Genomic DNA, 12,767 nt, shown 5'->3' on the forward strand with positions numbered 1-12,767 from the left:
AAAGGATCAGAAATAGCATACAAAATCCCATGGAAAAGGAGATACCTTAACAAGCACATAGAACAATACCAGAGTACAAGCGCCAAGCAGAACAATAACTTCTTCACAGAGGCGTACCAACAATTAGGCACTATGCCTGCTACAGCCAGTTGCTGATGCCAGGCCGCCGCAAAGCCCAGGCCGTGGCCGCTACAAAGCCCAAGTCACAGCATGCCAGAGCTCCACGCTTAGCACACAACACCCCCAACTCTGACTAGAGGAAAGGGCTTGATAGTGTGGCGAGCCATCAACCCGCACTGAAAGCAACAATGCCTGCAGCCACTTGCGACAGAGTGGCATTTCGTAAGGTAATTAGCATGGTGGATCAGGACTCAGTGTGCCCACTTTCAAGAAGGTCATACTGGAAATGGGAGACTCGAATCAGATGCCCATGTATATGATTTGTGGCTCTCTGAAACATTCCCACTGCAGGTTATAACCCAAATATGTTACAAAATGTGTTAACGGCCAGAAACCTTATTAGAGGGCTATCCGGTGATAGAATGATAAAAGATCTAAACTTGTAAACAGCTCAGCTATCTTGCATGTAGCTAACATATTCTTATTATTTGGAATGGATGTCAATCTACCTATTTACATCTATGAACTATCCTGAAGTCCACACACATGCTGATTCAAAGGTTCCATTTGCACATCATGATAATAGGGGCAAACCATTGCAATGCACAGATTTCTGATACTTACTATCCTTGCCCATAGGGTGCTTGGTCTAGTCTTTCAAACTACCAGCAATTTACCTTATATGGTGCTCAATATGTTTATTCAGCGTCATTTTACCAGAGTGGATTTTCTCATGATTGATCCATGCAACAAACCCCTCATTCTGCTGCGCTATTTCACTCTGTCCATTGTTGCACTCTGCATGTAAACAGCTGACAGCATCCCCGGGCCAAGCTTCCCTCCTTTTTTATACCCCACTTGACCTCTCCCACCCCTTAGATCAATTTTTTCTCCTTCTCCACAACGGTCTTACAGGCTGCATTAAATTTCCTCTGCTATGACATTGCCTGTGGGAGAGCTCTCACTCCCCCTTCTCCCTGCTTTTTCTTGTGCTTATTTTCACCAGAGACCTCACTATAACCCTTTATTAATTTAATCTGTCATGGGTAACATCCCTGCGACCTCTGTTTTTTTGAACCCTCTAATTATTTTGCTTTTTTCATGCCCTCAATGTTCTGCTTCACATTGTCTGCATGGGCACGGTAAGAAGGTTGCAACAACTTGACCTGCCCCCACCAGTTCAGCCCCATGTGTCAAAATAATTGTGTGGACAAATCCTCTGAGCATTTGGTCTTCCATGAAAATCGGGGGGATCCTTGTGTATATTCAGAGCGTCCCCATTAATTTCTCATCAGCTGATATAACATCTTCACTGGCATGAGCAGTACTAATCTGAAGCTTGTAGCATAACATGTCACTTACATGTGTCTGCCATCTTTCTTTGAAATCATCACAGCCCATTATGCATATGATATTTAGCAGATGTGGGTAAAATGGTTTCCGATATTGCATCTTCCGTCGCTTTTCCGGGCAGAACACTTGCCTAATGCCCTTATTTTCCACATCGAAGCATGTACCTTAGATTAGCATTCTCTCTGTGCTCTTGTTTCCCTTGATGTTGTTACTGCTCTGGGTACCTTTCTCCCAGCCAAGCTTGGTGATGCCTTTTAAGGCTTGATTTCTGCCAAATTCTTTGTATAACCTATTCACCTTCTCGTCAATCACCCTTGGCACACAATCTATAATCAAGCCTGCACTCCTTGCTATGCATAATATTCGGATTCCTTGCCAGACACTGCACTTCTTGTATTTCAGTAGGGAAGGCCCTTTTCATGAGCTGGTCACGGATGGCTTCTTCTGAATAGCTCTTGGCCTGGCATGGTGCCAACAAAGCCTGAAGATCAGCTCTATACTTGGCAAGGGTTATAATGCCACCCGCAGCTCAGAAATGTTAGGTGTGGCTCTGCTCTTCTAACCCTGGTGTTGTTTGCTCACCTTTGCTGTTTTGTACCTTCAATTGGAACTAAATGATGATACATGTGAAGACCCTCGGACCATAGTAATCCAGGAAACAGCTATTTCCCTTTCTTCCGAGAACATGACCCCACTTCATCTATCAAATGCATTTTAAATATTCCTTGTCATCCTTATCATGAACTCAACATTATCTGGTTTGCCAATAACCGGGACAGTGGGCTGACCCTGCCAGTGATGGCCTGCCACCAAGGTCAGGGACCCATGTGAAGCAGTGCCCCTGAATGCAAACAACAGTGATATTTGTGGGCGCTTTGAAACAATACTTCTTATTGTATAAGTGCCTAACAAGCAAACAATACATTAAATAAATAAAATGAATGGCTAGGTCAGCGCACCATCCCTGTTATTAGCCCCATTAGCACCTGTGGTAAACGGTACAAAAAGGAAACTTAGTGTATCTATTGGCAATGTGTCCCATTGTGTTGAAGTATGTTTCCAGTGTTGACTACAGTGAAATCATCAATGTGTAAAACAGACTTCAGGGCATTGGAGTGGCATTAGAGATACTTTAAGTATTTTTATTGTATTTTTAATCATTTAGGAGCCTTCAGAAACTGCACTTTTGGATCATGGGTGTTTAGGTGACTGTCAGCATGGGGGAGGTTCTAATGGTGGTGAGTGGCAGGAAAGCGAAAAACTTACAGAGGACTAGGGTTTTTTTTTAAAAAAAGAGGCTTAAGACAGTGCCCTATACAAAATGTTTAAATTACAACAAAATGGTCTTAACTCCTCTCAGAAGCTCACCCTTTGAGATCTAAATTCATCTATGGGGAGGCGTTATGAACTGTACTCCTCAATTGCAACAAATGACACTACAATCATGATTGAAAATATATATGTATATATCTTTTATTTTATTCGTACATTTGGATTAAAAACCATTTTATTAAAGGATGTTTTAAAAAAAAATATATAAAAGGACGGTATACCAACCGTCACACCTTCTAATATGCTAGACAACAACAATTAAACAAAGACAATAAAACAAGTTTGTAAACCAAGTTCGTACTAGAAAAACAGTCCTAGAAAAGGACCTAGAAAGATTCTGTGGATGAATGAAATGAAAACCTATACCAAAAAAACTAAAAAAACAGAAAGCCAATTACCACAGACAAGAAAGTAGCTGTTAGAATTACAGGACAAGACTAATAGAGGTATACCAAAACAACCACATGACATGAAAAAAATGCCACAGTAACATATGTGATGAAACACACCATTGATGTCAAATCTAAAATCTCTGTTTCAATACTGAGACGCTTAGTATAGTTCTAAGTGCGTAACAGCTATAAATGCCTTATTAAACTTGTGATAGCATTCTCACAACGAAAACATTAACCCAAGCACTGAAGCTGCTGAGGATGTGGACTTGTACTGGTGATTACAGCCCACGCTCTGAGCAGCCTGACTGGCTCTACACCTGGCTCTACACCTGGCCAGGGTCCTAATAGGAGATGTGCCCCTTGATTCAAGCAGTCTTAATAGAAAGCAGTGGTGGCCTAGCCTACAGGGACCTCTGGAGCATGGGTCTCTTGTGTAGGTTCCCTGAATATCTGCTCCTCTCATCTGCTCTCCCATACTCCCTGTCTCTTTTCCATCTCTCCCCCACAACCCCTTGCAGATGTTCTTGTGGGAGACCATCCCCCCCCCCCTGCCCCCCTTCATCCTCCAATGCTAGTTGGAGAAGTCTGGCCTACTCACAGGGTGCAAAATAGGGCCACTTAAGCTTTCCAGGGAAACGTTTGGTTCCTAGCTCCCCCCTGACAGAAAGGAATATTTGCTGGCTGAACCCATATTGAATAGTTAGTCTCTTTTTCTATTTTCACCACATTTTGTTTGTTCAAATATTAGGTCATGTTTTTAACGTTGGTAAACATAGGCCAAACTGGTTCAACCAAAGTTGGAACCACAAACAAGGAGGATCATGCATTTTGGGAGTGGTTCCAATCACCTCCCAGGCCATATCTAAAGAGAGTTAAACTCGTATTTCAATGATTCATCGGCTTGTTTGTGTTTTTCGCTTTAAGGCTTATCTGCCGCCAGATAAAAAGAACACACTGACCCAGCCACGGTCACGCTCTCTCTGTTTCTGAGAGCTCTGAAAAAACAACACAAGGGTTTCAAGGTTTCGCCTACACATATTTGCTGTCATGTCACCTGCACTTTCAGTATGGGGGAGACAGAAGGCATTCTGGTACTGGAAGTTCTGTTTAGCATGTAGGCCGCAGCTCGAATAAGTTACTTTTTAAGGAATGGTTAGACGGAATGGGGCTGTCCAGACTTTTTTCATTAATAGTCTAGACAGCCGATCGCAGTCTAAGCATTCCTGAACGCTTTTATATAACGATTTCAAGCACCTTTCTAATAGTAAATGTACATATTGTTTTCTCATTGTGTGTATGATATAGGCACAGCTTGTTAAACTGCCTTTGCTCCACACAGATCCTTTTAAATGTCTGTAACTTGTGGGGTGCCTCAGTGCTCAGACTAAATGATTACTGCTCTGCAGGAGTGCAGGGACGAGTAGTGCAGCATCACTCGATGTATGTGCGTCTGCTTCTCTGGGGTCAGCAGTTCCCTGTTTCTGCTCTGCGAGTGCTACCCCCCTCTCTTCCAGAAGGAGTTTCTAGTCGCTAGCTCAGTTACAGAGAGACTACCGTGGGACCTAGCGGAGACACAGCACCGTCAGGAAACCACAGTACCCTCCCTTTATGAAGCATGGCAGAACTGATATCACTGTCATGTTCCTTTCTTCTGCTGTGCACCACACAAGCTGGGTAACATGCTTTGGGGGTCACAGGCAGTGCCCGTTCCCAGGGCCTCCTCAGCCAGCCTACTAGCTGGGTAACATGCTTTGGGGGTCACAGGCAGTGCCCATTCCCAGGGCCGTGCCCGTTCCCAGGGCCTCTTCAGCCAGCCCAGCCTTGATTCCTGTCATGTTCCCATTCTTCTGCTGTGCACCCCACTAGCTGGGTACCATGCTTTGGGGGTCACAGGCAGTGCCCGTTCCCAGGGCCTCCTCAGCCAGCCTTGATTCCTGTCATGCTCCCATTCTTCTGCTGTGCACCCCACTAGCTGGGTACCATGCTTTGGGGGTCACAGGCAGTGCCCGTTCCCAGGGCCTCCTCAGCCACCCTTGATTCCTGTCATGCTCCCATTCTTCTGCTGTGCACCCCACTAGCTGGGTACCATGCTTTGGGGGTCACAGGCACTGCCCGTTCCCAGGGCCTCCTCAGCCAGCCTTGATTCCTGTCATGTTCCCATTCTTCTGCTGTGCACCCCACTAGCTGGGTACCATGCTTTGGGGGTCACAGGCACTGCCCGCTCCCAGGGCCTCCTCAGCCAGCCTTGATTCCTGTCATGTTCCCATTCTTCTGCTGTGCACCCCACTACCTGGGTACCATGCTTTGGGGGTCACAGGCAGTGCCCGTTCCCAGGGCCTCCTCAGCCAGCCTTGATTCCTGTCATGCTCCCATTCTTCTGCTGTGCACCCCACTAGCTGGGTACCATGCTTTGGGGGTCACAGGCAGTGCCCGTTCCCAGGGCCTCCTCAGCCAGCCTTGATTCCTGTCATGCTCCCATTCTTCTGCTGTGCACCCCACTAGCTGGGTACCATGCTTTGGGGGTCACAGGCAGTGCCCGTTCCCAGGGCCTCCTCAGCCACCCTTGATTCCTGTCATGCTCCCATTCTTCTGCTGTGCACCCCACTAGCTGGGTACCATGCTTTGGGGGTCACAGGCAGTGCCCGTTCCCAGGGCCTCCTCAGCCACCCTTGATTCCTGTCATGCTCCCATTCTTCTGCTGTGCACCCCACTAGCTGGGTACCATGCTTTGGGGGTCACAGGCAGTGCCCGTTCCCAGGGCCTCCTCAGCCAGCCTTGATTCCTGTCATGCTCCCATTCTTCTGCTGTGCACCCCACTAGCTGGGTACCATGCTTTGGGGGTCACAGGCAGTGCCCGTTCCCAGGGCCTCCTCAGCCACCCTTGATTCCTGTCATGCTCCCATTCTTCTGCTGTGCACCCCACTAGCTGGGTACCATGCTTTGGGGGTCACAGGCAGTGCCCGTTCCCAGGGCCTCCTCAGCCACCCTTGATTCCTGTCATGCTCCCATTCTTCTGCTGTGCACCCCACTAGCTGGGTACCATGCTTTGGGGGTCACAGGCACTGCCCGTTCCCAGGGCCTCCTCAGCCAGCCTTGATTCCTGTCATGTTCCCATTCTTCTGCTGTGCACCCCACTAGCTGGGTACCATGCTTTGGGGGTCACAGGCACTGCCCGCTCCCAGGGCCTCCTCAGCCAGCCTTGATTCCTGTCATGTTCCCATTCTTCTGCTATGCACCCCACTACCTGGTACCATGCTTTGGGAGTCACAGGCACTACCCGTTCCCAGGGCCTCCTCAGCCACCTTTGATTCCTCAAAAGCTTGGAGACTTTCCGGGTTTACTAACCTAACTGCAAGCAGGTAGTTCCCCGTCTTCACACACATCAAGAAGGGCTGTCTTTCAAGCCCTTCACAGCATCCATGCTCGGTTCCATTCTACAAAGGTTACCTTACAGCATTTCTAACGTTGCCTGCACAGTTCTTGTAAGAAGCTTCCCGAAAATAGCACTGGCATGCCAAAATAAAGAAAATGTCCAATGAAGTTTTTATGAAATAAGACTTTAATCAAACTAAAAGGACAGACAAATGATGAAAAACACTAACAACCCAACCCTGTAAGAATATACACAGTGATTTCAGATTTTGAGCGAAAGAGTCACTGATTATTGAAGAACAGGTGTCTGCGGAAAATCAGTCAAAGAAGTTCCAAAATATGTCTTTAAGGTTTGAAGTGGGCTCTTACATTTCATTGGGGCGCATAGAGCAAGGCCAGGTGCACAGAGGCGCTGTTGGATGCCTTGTTGCCTTCCTTCTTGAGCTCAACAGCACCTAGCTGGATTTCTAGCTGGTTTCCGGTGCATCGCATTGGGTTCAAGTAATTCGAGCTGATGTGATGGGATTCAACAATGCAGTGTAATCCAACAAGCAGCAACGGTTCAAGGCTCAAAGACCTTTGGGAAAAGCGTCAATGTTCGAAACCATGCGGTTTGAAGGTTCAAGTGTTTCTCGATGCCTGGAAGCAGCGCTTGAACTTCAGCGGTGTGCTGACTCCACTGGGTCCAACGGTGAAATGCAGTCTGATAGGCGGCCTTGACTCAAGGATTCAGGAGGCTTCGGACAGGTAGGCAATGTTCAGAATGGTGCAGAACAAAAGGAGCTCAAAGTGTAAAGTGGCAAAGGCACCTCTGTTAGGTCTTTGCAGTGGCTCAGAAGGCAATAGGAGTAGTCGCAGCCATTTAAATTGGGAGAGCCAAAGGCTCTTTAATTTAATCCTGGGGATGCTGTGAGACCCTCCGCTGGGCCTCTGAGGAAACTTAAGGCTGTCTTCTGCGATTCAGTAACACTTGCAGGGCTTGCCACTTCAGCAGGTAGAGTCCAAGCTACCAGTGTCCAGCTGCAGTCAAGCCTTTTCAACAGGAAGTCACTACAAATATTTTCCTGTCAGAGTTAAGGAGAAGTTAAGGAGAAGGTCTGCAACATCCTTGTAAATATTTATCTTCGCACCAATGGCTGGGCTCTTTAGACAGTCTGTACCCCAACAAGGTTCCAATAAAATCATGTAAGAGGATGGTTTCTTGAAAATGTTTGAAAGAATATTCCATTAAGGAGTGTGGGGCTCCCAAACCTTAATCCAGTCTTCAACCCACCCATTGAGGCGGCAAGATCACTTGCTCACCCAGGAAGGTATCAAGCTTTCCCAGGTGAAAAAAGAGCTTCCTAGGCCAAGCCCACGAACTGGTGTGGGTACAGCTTTGAGACCAGGTTAGTGGAAACCAAATGGAAATATTAAAATTACATCAGATTCGGTTTTGGCAGTTTAGATTTTATAACCTCATATGCCACTATATCATGCTATAGTTTTATATTCACATTTAATTAAAGTTCTGCAACCAGGCCATGATGAAACGCAGGTAAATATACTTTGAATCATCAGCGCCCACTGGTAAAGGCAGCCCTCGACTGTTGAAATTAGATTGCGACCAACACGCTGTTTCAGGAACGCACATTTATTCTGTCCCCGTTGTATTGCCAAATCACAGTGCAGCTGCCTGTGTGTCAGTAGATAGTGTGAGCAATCGGAAGGGACTCTCACAACCACTCCCCAGGGATCTTCTGCTCATGTGGCCAGGGGAGGGCGATCACTTTTGGATCCTGACCCTGGGGGAGGACAAGCGAGGGAGGATCACCTGGGTGGAGGGTCCTTGGGGATTGGGGAGAGGGTGCTAGATGGTGAGACATGCTATCCCCCTTTCCTAACACTGATTTACCCTCCCTGACCTCAGCCTTCATGGGACGTGGTTCGCATCCAATCAGGACGCGTGTATGGAGAATTGCCCGGTGAGTAAGCGGAACACAGACGTTCTGTTTCCCGGCTATGGAGAACGTGAGCGGGAGCAGCAAGAACAGCTTCTGGGAAGACGCAAAGAATCGGTGAGTGTCAGAGGACACTGGAAGACCCGAGAGCTTCCAGTGGACCGCAGGCGAGTAACGGTCCATGAATACAAGTAAATGCAAACTATATTGAATGCCGAACTGAATGGAAATTGCTGTTTGAATGAAACTACATTATATTGAAAACCGTACTGAATGGAAAGTTCTATTTGAAAATGATCACCTACTAATGAATACCGAACTAACACTTTAAGTTAAACGAACATATTGAATGTCAAACTGTATATAAACAACACTGAGCAGAACTAAAGCATATGAAAAATTGAAAAATCACTTGAGTATTCTTAACCAATGTGAGAAGGAATTATAAGCCTGTGGCAAAGCAAAAGACTGATACAGGAGAGTGTTAAACTAACCAAAGAGAATACAAGTGTGAGAAGTCCAAATCCTGAACCAGAATAGCCTTTGAGGAGACCAAACAAAGCTAAGGGGAAGTTGTGGTGGGTAGACAATGTGGTCTGACAACTGTGCTTAGACCAAGGAGTTCCCTAATGTGAAAATCCCAGCCATCACAAATCAAGACTTCTTAGACATGCTGAGGGAAACCTGGGAGGAGAGCAAAGAGGCTCCAATACCACTCTCACAAACGGCAACCCGACTTAAAGAACAAATTGCAGCCGTCTGATACTTGGTACAGACTCATATGGTTAGAGCCCAGGAGGAACAGAAAACTTCCTACAACCAAAAGGTTGCATTGACATCCTTTTCTATCAGACAAACGGTCTTAGTACTTCTACCTACAAACGATACTAAATTGGTTTCTAAATGGCATGAGCCATATGAGGTAGTAGAGCAGATGGAACCATGCAATTATTATTATTATTATTTTTTTTTTTCAGGTCAATTGTTGTTTATTTGTAGGTTGTTCACTTCTTTTTAAAGTATTCTTCAATGACATCCTTAGCCTGAGACTCTTTGCCATAGCCCTTGACAACAACACAGCTGCAGCCAACCACCTTTCGGGGTTTGCCTTCTCTGTCAACTTTACAAAGGCCAACCCACTCACCGAGCTTCTTGTTGTCGTCTACTTTAATCAAGTTGATGGAACCAGGAAATTATAAGATCTCCCAGCCCAACCGCAATTTGAAACCAAAGTTTATCATATAAAAGTACTTAAGTAGTGGAAGGAGAACCCCTCTCAGGCCAATGCTACTATACTGTCCTCTTTGGTGCCGGAAGAAGTAGAGAATACCACCTTAATTCCGTCTGACCTCATGAATAATCAGAAACAAAGACTTGTTGATCTAGTAAGATAATTTACGGATGTGTTTGGTGAAGAACCAGCATGAGGGCAAGGTGTATACCACCACATTCGCACTCCCCAGGCAAGGTAGTTCATTTATAACCCTATCGATTACCGGAGTCTTGAAAAGATGTCATCATCAAAGAAGTAGAACAAATGCTTAAAGCTAATATAATAAACCGTCCCTGGTCCTCCCCACCATGTTAGTGGCAAAACATGATGGTAGCTGGCGATTCTGCATAGATTTCATGAAAGTGAATAGGATCTCAGCTTTTGACGCTTACCCAATGCCACATATTGACGACCTTATAGATAGATTGGATAATGCTGTCTATTTGTCAACCCTAGATCTCACCAAAGAGTATTGGAAGGTTCCACTATTTGGACTTGACAAAGAGAAAACTGCATTTTCCACCACCATATACTGTTCCATTTTAAATTCCTGCCTTTTGATTACATGGTACTCCTGCAACATTACAGAGACGAATGGACCAAATTTTACAATGCTACTCAGACTTTTGCGGAGCATAAATTGACGGCATCCTAATCCACAGTAGAACATTGGAAGACCAGCTATACCATCTGTATGCAGTCATGAGAGCTCTATGGAAAGCCACATTAACTGCCAGCCCAAAGAAGTGTAAACTAGCCCAATCTGCTGTGAGATATCTTGGGTTTTTTGTGGGTAATGGTAGTGTACAACCCCAAGTAAGAGCTGTCCTTGAAACCCCTACACCAAAAACTAAACAGGATTTACAAGCTTTTATGGGCCTAATAGGGTATTACCACAGGTTTATCCCAAATATTTCTGATAAGACCTCTAGACTTAGGGATAAAAGGAAAAGTCCAGAACCTCAAAGGATCAAATTGGCAGAGGAAGATGAGATCTGCTATTATATATTAATACACAGCCTATGCCTAAGCCCCAATTTAAAAGTGGCTGATTTTTCCAAAAAGTTCATTTTACAAACTGACGCTTCCCTGACAGGACTAGGTGCCCTCTTATTGCAAAATCATGATGGCTTGGAGCATCCGATTCTGTACATCAGTCAGAAATTGTTCCCCAAGGAGAAAATGTACTCAGTTTTGAACTAGAAGCACTGGCTATCAAATGGGCGATATAACATCTTAATTACTACTTAGTGGGCCGAAGGTTCAGGCAAATTACGGACCACTGTCCATTAGTCTGGATTAGCCAGAGAAAGGAGTCAAACCCTAGGGTTATGCAGTGGTTTATGGACCTACAACCATACTGATTCTCAGTGGAACACCAGAAAGGACTAGAGCAAGGGAATGTGGACTTTCTCTCCCGGTTCCCTTGCAAATTATCCAAATTATCACGGTCCAACCGGCATAGGAGAAGGGTATGTGAGAAACCATAAGGCACTCTCACAACCACTCCCCAGGGATCTTCTGCTCAGGTGGCATGGGAAGGGCCATCACTTTTGGATCCTGACCCAGGGGGTGGACAAACGAGGGAGGATCACCTGGGTGGAGGGTCCTTGGGGTTTGAGGAGAGGGTGCCGGATGGCGAGACATGGTGTCTCCCCTTTCCTAACAATGACTTACCTTCTCCTCTCTCAGACTTCATGGGCTACTGACACTCATGCCCTACTTGTCCCTATAAGTACTTACCAAGTACTGAGAAGAGGAAAAAGCAACTAGGAGTTAAACACCACTCTAGTACTGGGACGAAGAAGAGGGATCTGAAAGCATCCCGTACTGAAGGTCAGGCAAGTCCCATTAATTGGGTTTATTATGATCAGGCAAGACAAGCCAACGACTCACACCTGCAGTCCCTCAATAGGGGTCAGGAGTATGAAGGGAGGTGAACCAAGCAAGCAAGAGGAGAGGAACCGCCATGGTGGATTGAGACCAGGAAGTCTGTATACCAACAACCATCCCGGAGGACCTGTAGGATCCGGAATGAGTGAAATGCGGGGGAGGTGGCAGGACCGGGAGCCTTTGAATCAGAAGGCGGTCAGCTGGAGCTGCCAAACAGCTGAGGAGCAGAGAGGATGCGATTTACATCCATTCTGGAGGCCGGCGTGTGTGCGGAGAAGTGCCAGCGAGTAAATGGAATACAGGCGATCTGCTTCCCAGCTACAAAGAAAATGAGCGGGAGCAGCGAGAACAGGCGCTGGGGAGACGCGAAGAACCGGTGAGCGTCGGAGGACACTGGAAGACTGGAGCACTCCCAGGGGACCACAGGGAAGCAACGGTCCATGAATACAAGTAAATCCGAACTATATTGAATATCAAACTGAATGGAAATTGCTGTATGAATGAAACTACATTATATTGAATACTGAACTAAATGGAATGTACTATTTGAGAAAGATCACCAATATTAAATACTGAATGAACACTTGAAGTTAAACCGACCTATTGAATGTCAGACTGTATAAGAACAACACTGTGAGAAGAACTAAAACATATGGAAAATTGAACAATCACTTGAGTATTCTATTAACCAATGTGAGAAGGAATTATAAGCCTGTGGAAAGGTGAAAGACTGATACAGGAGAGTGTTACACTAACCAAAGAGAATACAAGTGTGAGCAAGCCAAAGAAAGCTAAGGGAAACTTGTGGTTGCGCGACCTGTAATGGGTAGACCGTGTGGTCTGACAACTGTGTCTAGACCAAGGAGTTCCCTACTGTGAAAAATACAGACATCACAAATCAAGCCAGGGAGAAGTATAGGGTTCCTGGATTCGCGACCTCTGAAGGGTGGACTGTGTGGTCTGACAACTGTGCCTAGACTAGGGAGCCCTAAATGGGCAAGCAAATTACATTGTAGACAAGTACTCTTGAGCTTGGGGAAGGGGGTCCTGAGCTCCTGTGGAATATTGTGATTCCAGTTGAACATTGTG

The sequence above is a fragment of the Ambystoma mexicanum genome, chromosome 3q (genome assembly GCF_040938575.1).
Source record: "Ambystoma mexicanum isolate Mex_15411 chromosome 3q, UKY_AmexF1_1, whole genome shotgun sequence".
Lineage (NCBI taxonomy): Eukaryota > Metazoa > Chordata > Amphibia > Caudata > Ambystomatidae > Ambystoma > Ambystoma mexicanum.